At 36.8% G+C, this 13,622-nt stretch overlaps 1 long non-coding RNA gene across 4 annotated transcripts in view; it reads right to left on the bottom strand.

The window, feature by feature from the left end:
- The window catches only part of LOC122900670, a 35,334-nt gene that overhangs the window by 19,592 nt on the left and 2,120 nt on the right, over nucleotides 1-13,622 (bottom strand). For all 4 annotated transcript variants that reach the window (XR_006383296.1, XR_006383295.1, XR_006383297.1 and 1 more), the window contains one exon: nucleotides 11,821-11,915. This is a non-coding gene — a long non-coding RNA (uncharacterized LOC122900670). The remainder of the gene's footprint in view (nucleotides 1-11,820; nucleotides 11,916-13,622) is intronic.

Below are 13,622 nucleotides of genomic sequence, written 5' to 3' on the forward strand. Positions count from 1 at the left end.
CAGGATAACTGAAGCACTAGCTTTCTGGTGATGGGAATAAAAGAGGAAGTCCAGGGAGCCAGGAAGGACCAGAGATCATGGAGAAGGAGAAACTCAGGAAAGTAACATAAAGTTGATTATAAACTCCTAGGCTCCCTGACAAGCTCCCCAAGGCCAGAGCTGGGCCTAAACAGTATACCAAAGATTGTGACCAAACCAAAAATGAGCCACCACACATGTCCCAGACTGATCACTGAGTAGTGGCGCACATCGAAGATAGATCCAAATAGTACAGCAAATGCTTTGAAAACAGAATGGACATTGAAACCACAACTCACAGAATACTGGTTAGAATTTGCAGCTTGAATGCAACTATTCTATTGCCTGCTAGAACCAAAAATACCAATATCCTGCATAGGATTTAAGCAAAACCCAGAGTCGTATAATATTCTAAATGTCTGGGATACAATTCAAAATTATTCAGCGTAAATAGAACCAGGAAATCTCAACTCACATGTGAAAAGACAGTAACAGAGGTCTATGAACACACGAAAGAGATGCTAGAATTAACTAACCAAGGCTGTAAAGCAGTTATTATAAGAGTGTACCAAGGAGTAAGGGGAAATATTCTTAAATACAGAGAAACGGAAGATTAAAAACAACAAAATTAAAATTTTATACCTGAAAAATACAATAACCAAAATAAAGAACTGATGGGAGGGACTCAATCCCAGAATGGAGATAACACAGGAAACAGTCAATGAATCTGATGATAATTCAACAGAAATTATTTGATCTGAACAATGAAGAGAAAAAAAAATGGGAAGAAAATGCACAGTACCTCTGAGACCAATGGGACAAAACCAAAAGATCTAATATTCATGTTACTGGATATCTAGAAGAGGAATAGAAAGAATACAATACAATAAAACATATTGGAAAAAAATAATTAAAAATTTTCCAAATTTGGTGAAAAATATAAATTACAGATTCAAGAAATCCAGTGAACCCTAAACATGATAAACCCTAAAGAAATTCATGCCCAAATACAGCAAAATCAAACTGCTAATAACTGAAGACAAAAAAAATATCATGGAAGCCGGCAGAAAAAAAAAAATGACACATTACTGAGAAGGCAACAACAATCCAATGAGTACAGGTTGCTCATCAGACACCATGGAGGGGAGAATAAAATGGAACAACTTAAAGCGCTGGGGAAAAATAAACAAAAACAAAACAAATAAACAACAAAAAAAACACCAACCCTTCAACCCAGAGCTCAAAATCCAGGAAAAATATTCTTCATAAGTGAAGCTGAAATAACCACATTGTCAGTCAGGGAAGGAAAACAAATAGAATGTATTGCCAGCAGACCTGTGGTAAAGAATTGCTAAAGGAAGGGGCCCCTGGGTGGCTCGGTGGGTTAGGCCTCTGCCTTCGGCTCAGGTCATGATCCCAGGGTTCTGGGATCGAGTCCCGCACTGGGCTCTCGGCTCAGCAGGGAGCGGGCTCCCTCCCCCACTACCACCTGCCTCTCTGCCTACTTATGATCTCCGTCTGTCAAATGAATGAATAAAATTTTTAAAAAAGAAAAAAGAATTTCTAAAGGACTTACTTTAGATAGAAGGGAAACTATACCATTAAAAAAAAAACCCTGAAACATCAGGAATAAAGGAGGAACAACAGAAATGGTAAATATCTAGACTATTCTTCTCTTGAGTTCCTTAAAATATGTTTCATGTTTGAAAGCAAAAATGGCAACATGTCTGATGAAATTTTCAATGTATATAAATGCAGTACATAAGACAATTGCAACACAGAGCATAAAGGGATCTACATGAAATGATGGCAAGACCTCCACATTACACCTGAAATGGTAACATAGATTGGTTCTATGTGGATTATGGAAAATCAAACATTTATATTTTAATCCCAAGAGCTATGAAAACATTTTTTTGGGGGGTATGGAGAGGGTGGCTGGGTGATGGACATTGGGGAGGTTATGTGCTATGGTGAGTGCTGTGAAGTGTGTAAGCCTGACAATTCACAGACCTATAACCCTAGGGCAAATAATACATTATATGTTAATAAAAATAATTAATTGAAAAAAAAAACATTTTTCACGAAGATATATAGTGAAAAACACAGTAAGTAAAACAGAATACTACAAAAACATTCAAATGTCCCAAAAGAAGGCAGGAAAGAGAAAACAGAGAAAGGAGGGGGAAATTTTAAAAAAGGAAAACCAACAGAAAACAAGTAAATATATCAAATCTCCAAATATATCAATAATTACATTAAATAGAAATGGTTTTAAATAAAGCAATTAAAACCCACAAATTGGCAGAGTGGGTACAAAGGACATGATGCAGCTATGTATTGCCTGTAAAAATATGAATTCAAATATATTGATATAGGTTAAAAATAAAAGGATGGAAGAATAGATGCCATACAAACACTAACCAAAACAAGGTAGAGTAGCTATATTAATATCAAAGTAGACCACAGAGCCCCCCCCCAAAAAAAAAAAAAACAAAAAAACCCCACAAACAAACAGATTACAAGCATTACATAATACATGGATTAAAAGCAGATAGAACTGAAAGGAGAAACAGACAAATCCACATTTATATTTGTAAACTTCAACACTCCTCTCTCAGTAATGAATAGAACTAGTAAACAAAATTGGCAATAATATAGAAGAATCAAACAATACCAGTAACCCACTGGATTCAACAGATATTTTCAGATTACTCTACCCAACAATAGCAGAACACATATTTTAAATGTACATGGAACATTCAGCAAGACAGACAATATCCTGGATCATAATACAGCCTAAAAAATATGTGAAAGAACTGTAATCATACAAATTATACTCTCCAATCATCATGGATTTTTTTTAATTAATTAATTAATTTATTTGACAGACAGAGATCACAAGTAGGCAGAGAGGCAGGCAGAGAGAGAGGAAGGGAAGCAGGCTCCCTGCTGAGCAGAGAGCCTGATGCAGGGCTTGATCCTAGGACCCTGGGATCATGACCTGAGCCAAAGGCAGAGGCTTTAACCCATTGAGCCACCCAGGCGCCCCCCAATCATCATTGATTTAAATTAGGATAAAATAACAAAAAAAAAAAAAGAAAGAAAAGAAAAATCTCCTAACGTGTAAAAACACCCTTCTAAATAATCCATGGTCAAAGAGGAAGTCAAAAGGGAAATGTGAAAGTATTTTGAATTGAACAAAAATGAAAATATACCAATCAAAATTTGTAGGATTCAGCTAATATAGTGCAAAAAGGAAATTTACAGTATTAAATGCTTAGACTTAAAAAAAAATCTCAAATACTTATCTTCAAAACAAAACAAAACAAACAAACAAAATACAAGGGGTGCCTGAGTGGCTTAGCTAAGCATCTGACTTTGGCTCAGATTATGATCTCAGGGTCCTGGGATCAAGCCCCACATCTTTCTCTGTACTCAGCATAGAGTCTCCTGGAGATTGTTTCTCTCTGCCTTTCCCTTTGCTTCTGCCCTGCTCACACCATGACTCTCTCTAAAATCAAACAAAATCTTAAAACAAAACCAAAAAAGGAGCAAAATAGAACTAAATCGAGCAGAATAGAAGAAATAAAAAAGCTATGAGCAAAAATAAATGAAATTGAAAATAAAAAATTAATAGAGAAAAATAATGAAATAAAAAACATCTTTTGTGGGGCACCTGTGTGGCTCAGTGGGTTAAGTGTCTGCCTTTAGCTCAGGTCATGATCCCAGGGTTCTAAGACTGAGCCCTACATTGAGCTCCCTGCTCTGTGGGGAGTCGGCTTCTCCCTCTGCCCCTCCCCCTGTGTGTGTTCTCTCTCAAATGAATAAAATCTTAAAAAAACTGACCCCTTGAGATAAATGAAATTCATAAATCTTAACCAAAAAAGATATAAATTATCAGTATCAGGAATCAAAAAAAGGAAATCACTGTAGATATTACAAGGGTAGTAAGGGAACACAGTAAGTATCTCAAAACACATAAATAAGACAACTTAAGTAGAATGAATAACTGTTGAGAGCAAACTACCAAAACTCATCAAAGAGAAAATAGACAACCTAAAGAATCCTATAGCTGCAAGGACATTTTTAAAAAACCTTTCAATATAATTTCCCAGGCCTAGGATGGTTACACTGTAGAATTCAATAGATATATAATGATGACAGGATACCAATTCTATATAAACTATTCCAAAAATAGAAGAGGATAGAACACTTCCCAACCTATTTTTATAAAACCAGCATTGCCCTGATACCAAAACCAGACTAAGGCAATTAAAAAAAAAACCCAAAACCAAACCAAACAAAAACGATAGGTTAATATCTCTCATAAACGCTGACATAAAAGTCAAACAAAATCTTATCAAATTGAACACTGAAGTATTCTTTAAAATTATTGCTTCAATCAAGCAGGGCTTATCCTAAAAAGGCAAAGCTGCTTCAATATTTAAAAAAAATCAACCAATGTAATCTATTATATTAACAGACCAAAGAAGAGAAGATACATAACCATATTGATTGATGCAGAAATAGCACTTGAAAAATTTCACCATCCATTTAAGATTTTTTAAAAATTGTCAGAGAACTATGAAAGAAGGGAACGTCCTCATCCTCACAGAAGTTACATACAAAAAGCTAACATCTAATATCATACTTAGTGATGCAAGACTGACTACTTTCCCCTTCAGATCAGGAGCAAGGCAAAGATGTTCCTTCTCACCATTGCTATTTAACATTATACTAAAACTCCAAGCCCATATGATAAGGCAAGAATAAGAGATAAAAGGCATGCACATTGAAAGGGAGAAATGAAAATGTCCCTACTTGCAGATGACATGATTGAAACCAAAAGTGACCCAAAAAACTGAGAACTGAGTTAAGGAAGGTCACAGGAGATAAGGTAAAAACACAAAAATAATCTTATCTATATACCAGCAATGAACAGCAATGAACAACTGAAACTGATTTTTTTAAATTTTTTTAAATTTTTTTTTAAATTTAAATTTTTTAAAATCCAAAATTATTTAAATACTTAAGAATAGATTTAACAAGACATAAGCAGGATCTCTGTGCTAAAACTACAAAACACTAATATAAATAAATAAATAAATAAATAAGACCTAAACAAATGGGAAGACCTATTCAGGGACAAGAAAACTTAACTCCCCAAGCTGATGCACAGATTTAACTCAATCTATTAAATATCCCAGAAGAATTTTTGTGGATACAGCCAAGCTGATCCTAAAATTAACACAGAAATTCAGAAGAACTAGAAAAAGACAAAAATAAGTTTGAAAAAGGAGAAAAAAGTTGGAGGAATCACACTATCTGATTTTTAATTTATGCTATAAAGTTAGATTAACAGGACAGTGTGGTCATGGTGAAGGGATAGTTAAGTAGATCAGACAACAACTCAATGGAACAGAACTGAGAACCCAGAAAGATGCCCTCACAAATATGGCCAACTGATTTTTTACAAAGCTCCAAAGGATAGTCTTTTCCACAAAAGGTGTTAGACGTCCGTATACTTAAAAATGAAAATCTCACACTTTATACAAATAAGAACTCAAGATGTATCATAGGTCTAAATGTAAAATATAAAACTTACAGAAGAACATTTAGAGAGAGTCTCCATGATCTGGGGTATGGCAAAGACTTCTCACACATGACACCAAAAACATGATCCATAAATGAAAAAATGTGACAAATCGGACTTGCTCAAAATTTAAAACTTTACGAAAGACACTAGTAAGAGCATAAGAAGTTACAGACTAGAAGAAAACGTTTGCAAATCAAATACTGACGAAGGCCTTGTACCTAGAACACATAAAGAATCCTCAAAGCCCAACAGTAAGAAAACAACCTAATTGTAAAATGAGCCAAAGACCTGAACAGGTGTTTTGCCAAAGTAGGTAACTGCATGGCAAATAAGCTCATGAAAAAATGTGAGTATCTTTAGTCATTAAGGAAAATGCCAGTTAAAACCACAATTAGATACCTATGAGAATACTTAAAAAAATACAGTTGACATCAAATTCTGGTGAGGATGCAGAACAAATGAAACGCATATACATTCTTGTGGCAGTGCAAAATGGTCCAGCCACTGAGGAAAACAGTTGAGCAGTTTTTCATAAAATTGAAAATCTCTTATCATATGACCTAGCAATTCCACTCCTCAGTATTTATCCTAAGGAAATGAAAACCTCTGTTCACACAAAAACCTACACACAGATGTTTACAGCGGCTCTCAGCATAATTACCAAAAACTGGCAACAACCTAAACACCCTTCAGTGCTCGAATGAACAAACTGTAGTACAATGGACTACTACTCAGCAATGAAAAACGAATGAATTATTGACGTATGCAGCCTCTTGGATGAGTCTCGAAGGCATGCATGAATAAAAGAAGCCAGGCTCAAAGGCTACATACTGCATGATTTAATTGCTATGTCATTCTCGTAAGACAAACCTACAGTGACGGAGAACAGACCCATGGTTGCCAGGGGCTGAGGAGCTAATTAGGAAGGAGTCACACAAGGTGGTTTTTTAGGAGAATGAAATTGTTATGTGTCTTGATTGTAGTGATGGTTATATGAACCTATTGTATCAGAATTCAGAAAACTATATACACATGCACATATGCACAATTTTACCATATGTTAGTTTAAAATAAAGCTCAAATAGGATATATTGTTACAATATTTGAAAACAATTTTTATTAGGATAACAGCAAGATTCAGAGGCAACCACTAAGATTCAATAACATGTAATATTCCTTTCAATCCTGAGAGAATGTGATTCCTTGAAATTATATCCTCCTAAAAATATATCTAGATCTTCCTTAACCATTTCTATAACACTGGAGCAGTTGTCTTTATCAAAGGAAGAATGCATATGTCTTATCTTTCTTAATGTTGGTTTGTTACTTCAGTGAGAGAGATGTGTTCCAAGATTAGCACACCACTCAGTATGTCAACAGTCAACGAAATTAACAGTGAACTGTACCATGTAGAAAAGGGATGGAATTTCTTACTCTTGAATTTACTTCCCAAAGAACGAGATTTTAAAATCTTTAAAAAAAAAAAAAAGAGGTAGGGCACCTGGGGGGCTCAGTCATTAAGTGTCTGCCTTCAGCTCAGGTCATGATCCCAGGGTCCTGGGATTGAGCCCTGCATCAGGCTCCTTGCTCAGTGGGAAGCCTGCTTTTCCCTCTCCCACTCCCCCTGCTTATGTTCCCTCTCTCACTATTTCTCTGTGTCAAACAAATAATTTTTTTTTAAAGAGGTAAAATTTATTTTCTGTTAAGGAAAGTACCAAGGGAACTCATAGGTAGAAATAAATCTATGTCTTTACTCCTGCACGCTTTCTCTACAGCTCTCAATTAAAACATGATTCATGAGAATCTATGTGAGTGTTTTCAGAATTTGTCATAGTAATCTCTCACCAACTGGAGGTTCTGATAGGTGCATTCCTGAAAAGTGTCTTGTTAACTGAGACCTTCATTGGCAAGTTCAAGGTTTCATAGAAAATAGGGAATTTACAAGAGCATGAAACAATCATACTGGTAATAAAGCAGAAAAGACGCCTTTCCCTCAGTTGCTCATGAGCTCAGATCTGCTGTTGAAGATGGGGTTTATTTTACATTAACCACACTTCTTTTTTTAAAAAGTTCTTGATATAGGCCTTAGTATATTGGTATTTAATGCCTTCTTGCATTTGCTTTCTCTCTAGTACCATTTTTGCAAGCCTTGGCAATATTCTTAGTAGCCAGCTGGTCTTTCCACAAAAGAAGGGCATGGTTTCTCCAGGCCCGGCCTCCTACTGTTATTCTCTACTTGTCATACATGAACAGGGTGGAGACCTGCTCCATCTCTACCATCTGACCTTAAGACTGGGATAGGGGTGGAGATGAGGGTAGGGATAACTGTGGCTAAGTCCTTTAATTTAAAGGAACTGAACTCTTCAGACATACAGTGGTCAATTATCTTATAGTTCAAGCGTACAAATGTGAAACCACATTGTGACCCAACTATGACTGGTGGAATGGGGGCCAGCAAATCTTCTTGGAAACCTTCATCACTTAATATTTTAAACTATACTCCCAAACCTAGCAAACCTATTCAAATTTAGCCTTCATTTGTTGGGTCCAAGGGGGGAAGAAATTCAAACAAGTTGCTTCATCCTCAGGTCAGAGAGAATCACAGAATCCTGGAATGACAAAACCTGTAGAACTAGCTCAGTTCTAGAAGTGGTGACCCAGAAAAGTTATCCAACACAGGACAGGCCACAGAGCTGGCTCTTTCATTTAGTATTGTCAGAATTTCTCAAATACTGTACTCAATAATCTGCATCTTGCATGCTTGAAACTATTTCATAAGAGGCCATTTTTGTACCAGACACTCTGAACTTGGCAATACTTTCCTGTGTTGGGTACAGAGACAGAATTTGGAGATGGTCATTAAAACAGAATACCCTAGACACCCACCTTCCTATCGGATGAGAAAGAATGTTCCCAGAGAGGTTTCTGGTTGTCTCCTGGTTTTGTCTGCATGTGCAAGTTCACATGCTGGAAACGTTTATGATTCACTTAACTGAAGAAACAGGATGACTTACTCTTTCCCCTTGCCCCACTTCAGAAAAAAAGAACAATCAATGTATTTCACGACTTCAGACACCACTCAAACTGTTTCCTTGTCTACCTCCAAGAGTTCTAGGAAAGGAGTGGGGGGAGGCTCCTTAAACACTAGCCCATGAGGACAACATGATAACAGACTATGGAAAGCCAGTCCATCTAGCCCAAGTGGGACTGAATGATGGACAGATTGGAATGTGGAAGGTGGAACACTGTCCAGCTTGAGATTCAAGATCATCTAGACAAAATTCTCATGTTGCTTTCAGCCGAATAGAATCCTTAGCATATCTTCTGCTTTGTGCACAACACCATGGCGGGGTGGGGAAACACTGTCGGAGGGTCAATCACTTTGTCTCCTTTCCTTACTTGTCCCCTGTGTGCTCCCCCACATATATACACCATCCACCTGAGAACACAGGAGACATAAAGAAACAGGTATGGGCCATGCCTCTGGTACTGGCCTCGTTCAACACTGACAGCTCTCAGAATGGCTCTGGAATTTAAACTTAATCAGCGGTGGACTGGAAAGGAGAAAGGTGTGTGCAACTCTATCAGGTATAGTGTTCTGAAGTTGAATGCATCTTTGAGCACAGCCGACTTAGTATACTTAATTTGTTTCCTGTACTTCTGCGACTCAAGTTACAGGCTTTTCTTTCTTTCTTTTCTTACTTTCACCTTTGTTTTGTTTTTCTGGTTCCAGAAACACTGACAATAAAAAGATGAGAAGGGTGATTTTAATGTTAGCTTGACAGTACACTATTATGGGGCCTCTCTAGGGTGAAAGAAGAAGGTCTAGTATAATCTCCTTCTTCAGCCAGGTTTGACCTTGTCTTTGTTTTTGAAAGCCATGTACTCTGTCTCTAAACAGGATATAGCATTTCTTTTGTTCAGGAAAACTCCCTCAATTTTAGAAGTATTTCCATGAGTTGTAACATAGTTAATTTTTTTAATGTGTTGTGCTCAGATAAATTAATTATAATAATTATAATAAAATATGTTTATAAATATATTATAAATTAATTTATATAATATAATTTATATATAATTTTTATATATTATAAAATAAATTATAAATATAAAAATTATTATAAAATTAAATTTTATACAAAGAATAGCAGCTCTGATATTATGATAGTCTCCTAGTGTACTAGAAAGTGTACTAGAAAGCTGTAGCTTGCAAAGAAAAGATAAGACAGGCACATCTCTCGACCTCTAAAATCTCTAGTCAGGCTCAACATCCCACCTTCACCCACTGAACCCATTTCTTTTTCTTGTGCACAACCTACCTAATAATCTAAGAGAGGAAGTTTTCCCTAAACGAATAATAAATGGGAATGAAATACAGGATAAACCTTTAGCTTTAAAAAAAAATCAATATCCCTGTGAGGACTTGCATTTTTATAAGATGTTTTAGTCTTTAGAACTCCATGAAAGCAAGAACTGTAAGCTCGATAAATGGCTGTTATTAGACAGATGGGAACAGCAGCCAATGTCAATAATGGTCTTCAGTGAACTGAGAAATATCCAGATAGCTATTTTCATGGATTGATCAATATTTTAAATTTAATTGTTGGTGGCCATAAGGATGGAATCTTATAGGTTTTATATATCAAAAATGGTTTATTGACAACTAATCAGTAAGAGTCAGCCAGAGGGCTGTATTAAGATTGAGAATGAGAGAAGCAAGAGGTCAAAGAGAGAGGCATGATCTCTTCACCAGTCAGTGCATGCAAATATTGTGGAGATGGGAAGGAATCTTTGTCCTTACAGACTTCTGGAAAGGAGGGAACATCATTTCCTTGTATTAAAAACATCAGTGTTACAGTGCATTTTTATTGAGTACTTGCTAAGTGCCAGGCATAGAGCTCAACACCTTCCTGACACTGTCTCATTTAATTTTCAATGCAACTCCATGGCATGCATACTGTTATTGTTCCCATACTAAAGATGGGGAAGTTGAGGCTTAGTAAGCTTAATAAATGGCCCAGAGGTCATAGAGCTAGTAAAAAAAAAAATATATCCATTCAAACCCAGTTCTGTTGGACTGCAGTATCCATGGTGTTTTGTTTTTTTTTAAAGATTTTATTTATTTAAATGACAAAGTCAGTGAGAAAGAGAATACAAACAGGGGGAGTGGGAGAGGGATAAGGAAGCTTCTCACCAAGCAGGGAGCCCAATGTGGGGCTCAATCCCAGGACCCTGGGATCAAGACCTGAGCTGAAGGCAGATGCTTAATGACTGAGCCACCCAGGCACCCCTGCAGTGTCCATGTTCTCAAATCCTATGGGTATCAAGGATGGGGCTGCTCTCTGGTGGACACATCAGGAATGGGCCTATCACAACAGGGCAATAATATACCTATTGTCAGTAAAAAGACTTGATTCCACATCTCCTATCCTTGAGCCATACATCTTTCCTTCCTTTTTCTCCCTTGGTCAGGTCAAACCTGTAGGAATGGAGCCTAAAAAGCCCCATTAGATATGTCAGATCTGGGGGGGATTGGTTAATTAAAACCCATTGAGAGTGGAAGGATGGATGAAATAGGTGAAGGGGATTAAACTTCTGTTTTTAACATAAGTAGGACATGGGGATGAAGGTACGGCACAGGAAATATAGTCAACAATATTGTAATGACCTTGTATGGTGACAAATGGTGACTATGCTTACTGCAGTGAGCACGGTGGAATGTATAAAGTTGTGGAATCACTATGTTGGACACCTGAAACTAATATAACGTCTGTGTGTCAATTACACTTCCGTAAATAAAGAAGGATTTGTTAATCCCCTCCTATGTCCCAGGCATCCTTTCTCCTCAAGAAGTTCACATCAGATAAAAGAATACAGAAACTTACACCCCAATTAGAATTCTGTGAGATGAACCCTGTGTTGGTTCTCAGTAGGGTGAATTATGAGGGCAAACAGGATAGACACAGATTTTGGTGGTTTTTGTGCTTAGAAAAGGTGATCTCAAATATTTCTCCTCCATTTTAGTTTCCCATATGTTTCAGGGTTATGACTTATTCAGACTAATAGAGAAAAGGAAGGGAAAGGGGGCTTTACGCAATCTTAATTTTTAGAATGTTAAGTACCAGCACACATTCTTTTCCAAATACTTTCAAGGGCATTTTCCTCGAATCAGGTAAAGGAGAGCAAGCAAGTGACCTACTTACAGCAATAAGTGCTCCAGGTCATAAAGCATGGGAAGCCAACTGCATCCTGGAAACCACAGCATCTGGTCCTGTTTTACGCTTCATCTATCAATCTGCTGTTACAGAAATTGAGAATCAATGTTTCAACTACTGTTCCTTCCATTTTGGCTGATGAATGCACATCTTTGTCATTCTCACCCAATCCCACGCATCCCCTCTCCCATTGAAGAAAAGCATATGGAAGGTATTTATGAAGGTCCTAAATGAATCCTAGGGAGATTACTCTTTAATCTATGCTTTAAAACTTTTGCTAATGAGTCTATAGCGGGATTAGCCCTCTTCCCAAGCAATTCCCGTTTGATCCTTCCTGACTTTCCGCAGATAGTATCACTTGAGCGGTATATTTTTAGTACTGTATTAAAGCTAAACAACAAAGCATTGCAGATTTAAAATATCCAAGTTCTAGACGATCTTTATTCTAGCATAAACTGTAAAAAAGTCCAGTTGGCAGTAGTGCTTAAGAAAAAGGACTATGCAGCGATGTAAGACGGTGGCTTAGTGCGACCCTAATAACATTGGGAAATTACACATAGCTACGTTTTAAATTATGTGTAAATTTTTTAAATGTAAAAAGCAAGAAAAGTAAATTTGAAACATGTTCTTTGAACTTTGCTATATTGCATCTGTTGGCTCTCTGTGCTTTTTATAAAATGGAGCTATCAATTCATCTTTCCACTCCTTCCATTCTGTTGAAATTTTAATTTTCCATTACTTTTGCCTCTGTGCCATCTTATTCTTTCTATTGGAGCTTCAAGCACTTAATGTCAGTCTTTCTTGGTGCTTTTCTGGCTTCAGGTACAGCTTCCTATTCTGGCTTCACTTTTCCTTCTCCAACCATCCTATTTAACTTGTCAAAACAATAATGAAGATTATTCTTTCTGATGAAATATTTTTAAAAGAACCAAGGCTACCAGGTGCCTATTGTACTGGTATAATTACTGCTATGTAATTCTACAAATTTGTTGAAATTCTGCTCTTTCTAAATCACTGCCAAGAGAATCATTTCTAACAAGTAACAAGTAGGGTCCGGTGTAGTGTGCCTACTTACCCAACAATTTCGGATTTGTTTTTCCTTCCAAAGAGATTTTATTCTGAATCTCAATGTGAGGCACCCTTGCCTACACCAGCTGACTTAATGGTTCAGCTGGCCAGACAGGCTTTTGGAGATGGAACACAGAGGTTTTTGTAAAAATACATCTAAAATCCTCACTGACTAGGGTAATTTTTCAAAATGTGACCCCAAACTACCTACATCCAAACCATCTTAGATGCTTACTCAAAATTCAAATCCCCAAAACCTAGAGCACTTAAATGGGAGCATCTAAAGCTATAACGTAGGAATCTCCATTTTGCCAAGTTGTCCAAGTGAACAGACCCACAGTGAAATCTGAGAATCCCTAATATAAGGAATCCCTTCCCCTTCAGGGTCCAGTGCAGAGATTCACCTTGGCCGCAGAGCAAATTAATCACACTCCCAACCAACTAACAAATGTAAGGGATAATTCAGTTCCAAGTAGCAAGAACTGCCATGAACTGTTTTAGGAAGCATTGGTAAAAACAAAAACAAACAACCCCCCCCAAAAAAAACAGAAACCAAAAAAACCCTCAAAACCCAACATTCTATAATAAATGTAATAATCATTTTTAATATCTTGACTCTAACATTCACAGGGGGAAGGCCCAGAAAGTCTACAAAAAAGTCCGTTGTTATAATTTCCTGATTAATATTATACACAATGAATTATTTATTGGGCCCCTACTGT

This window comes from Neovison vison, chromosome 2 (assembly GCF_020171115.1).
Source record: "Neovison vison isolate M4711 chromosome 2, ASM_NN_V1, whole genome shotgun sequence".
NCBI classification, from domain to species: domain Eukaryota; kingdom Metazoa; phylum Chordata; class Mammalia; order Carnivora; family Mustelidae; genus Neogale; species Neogale vison.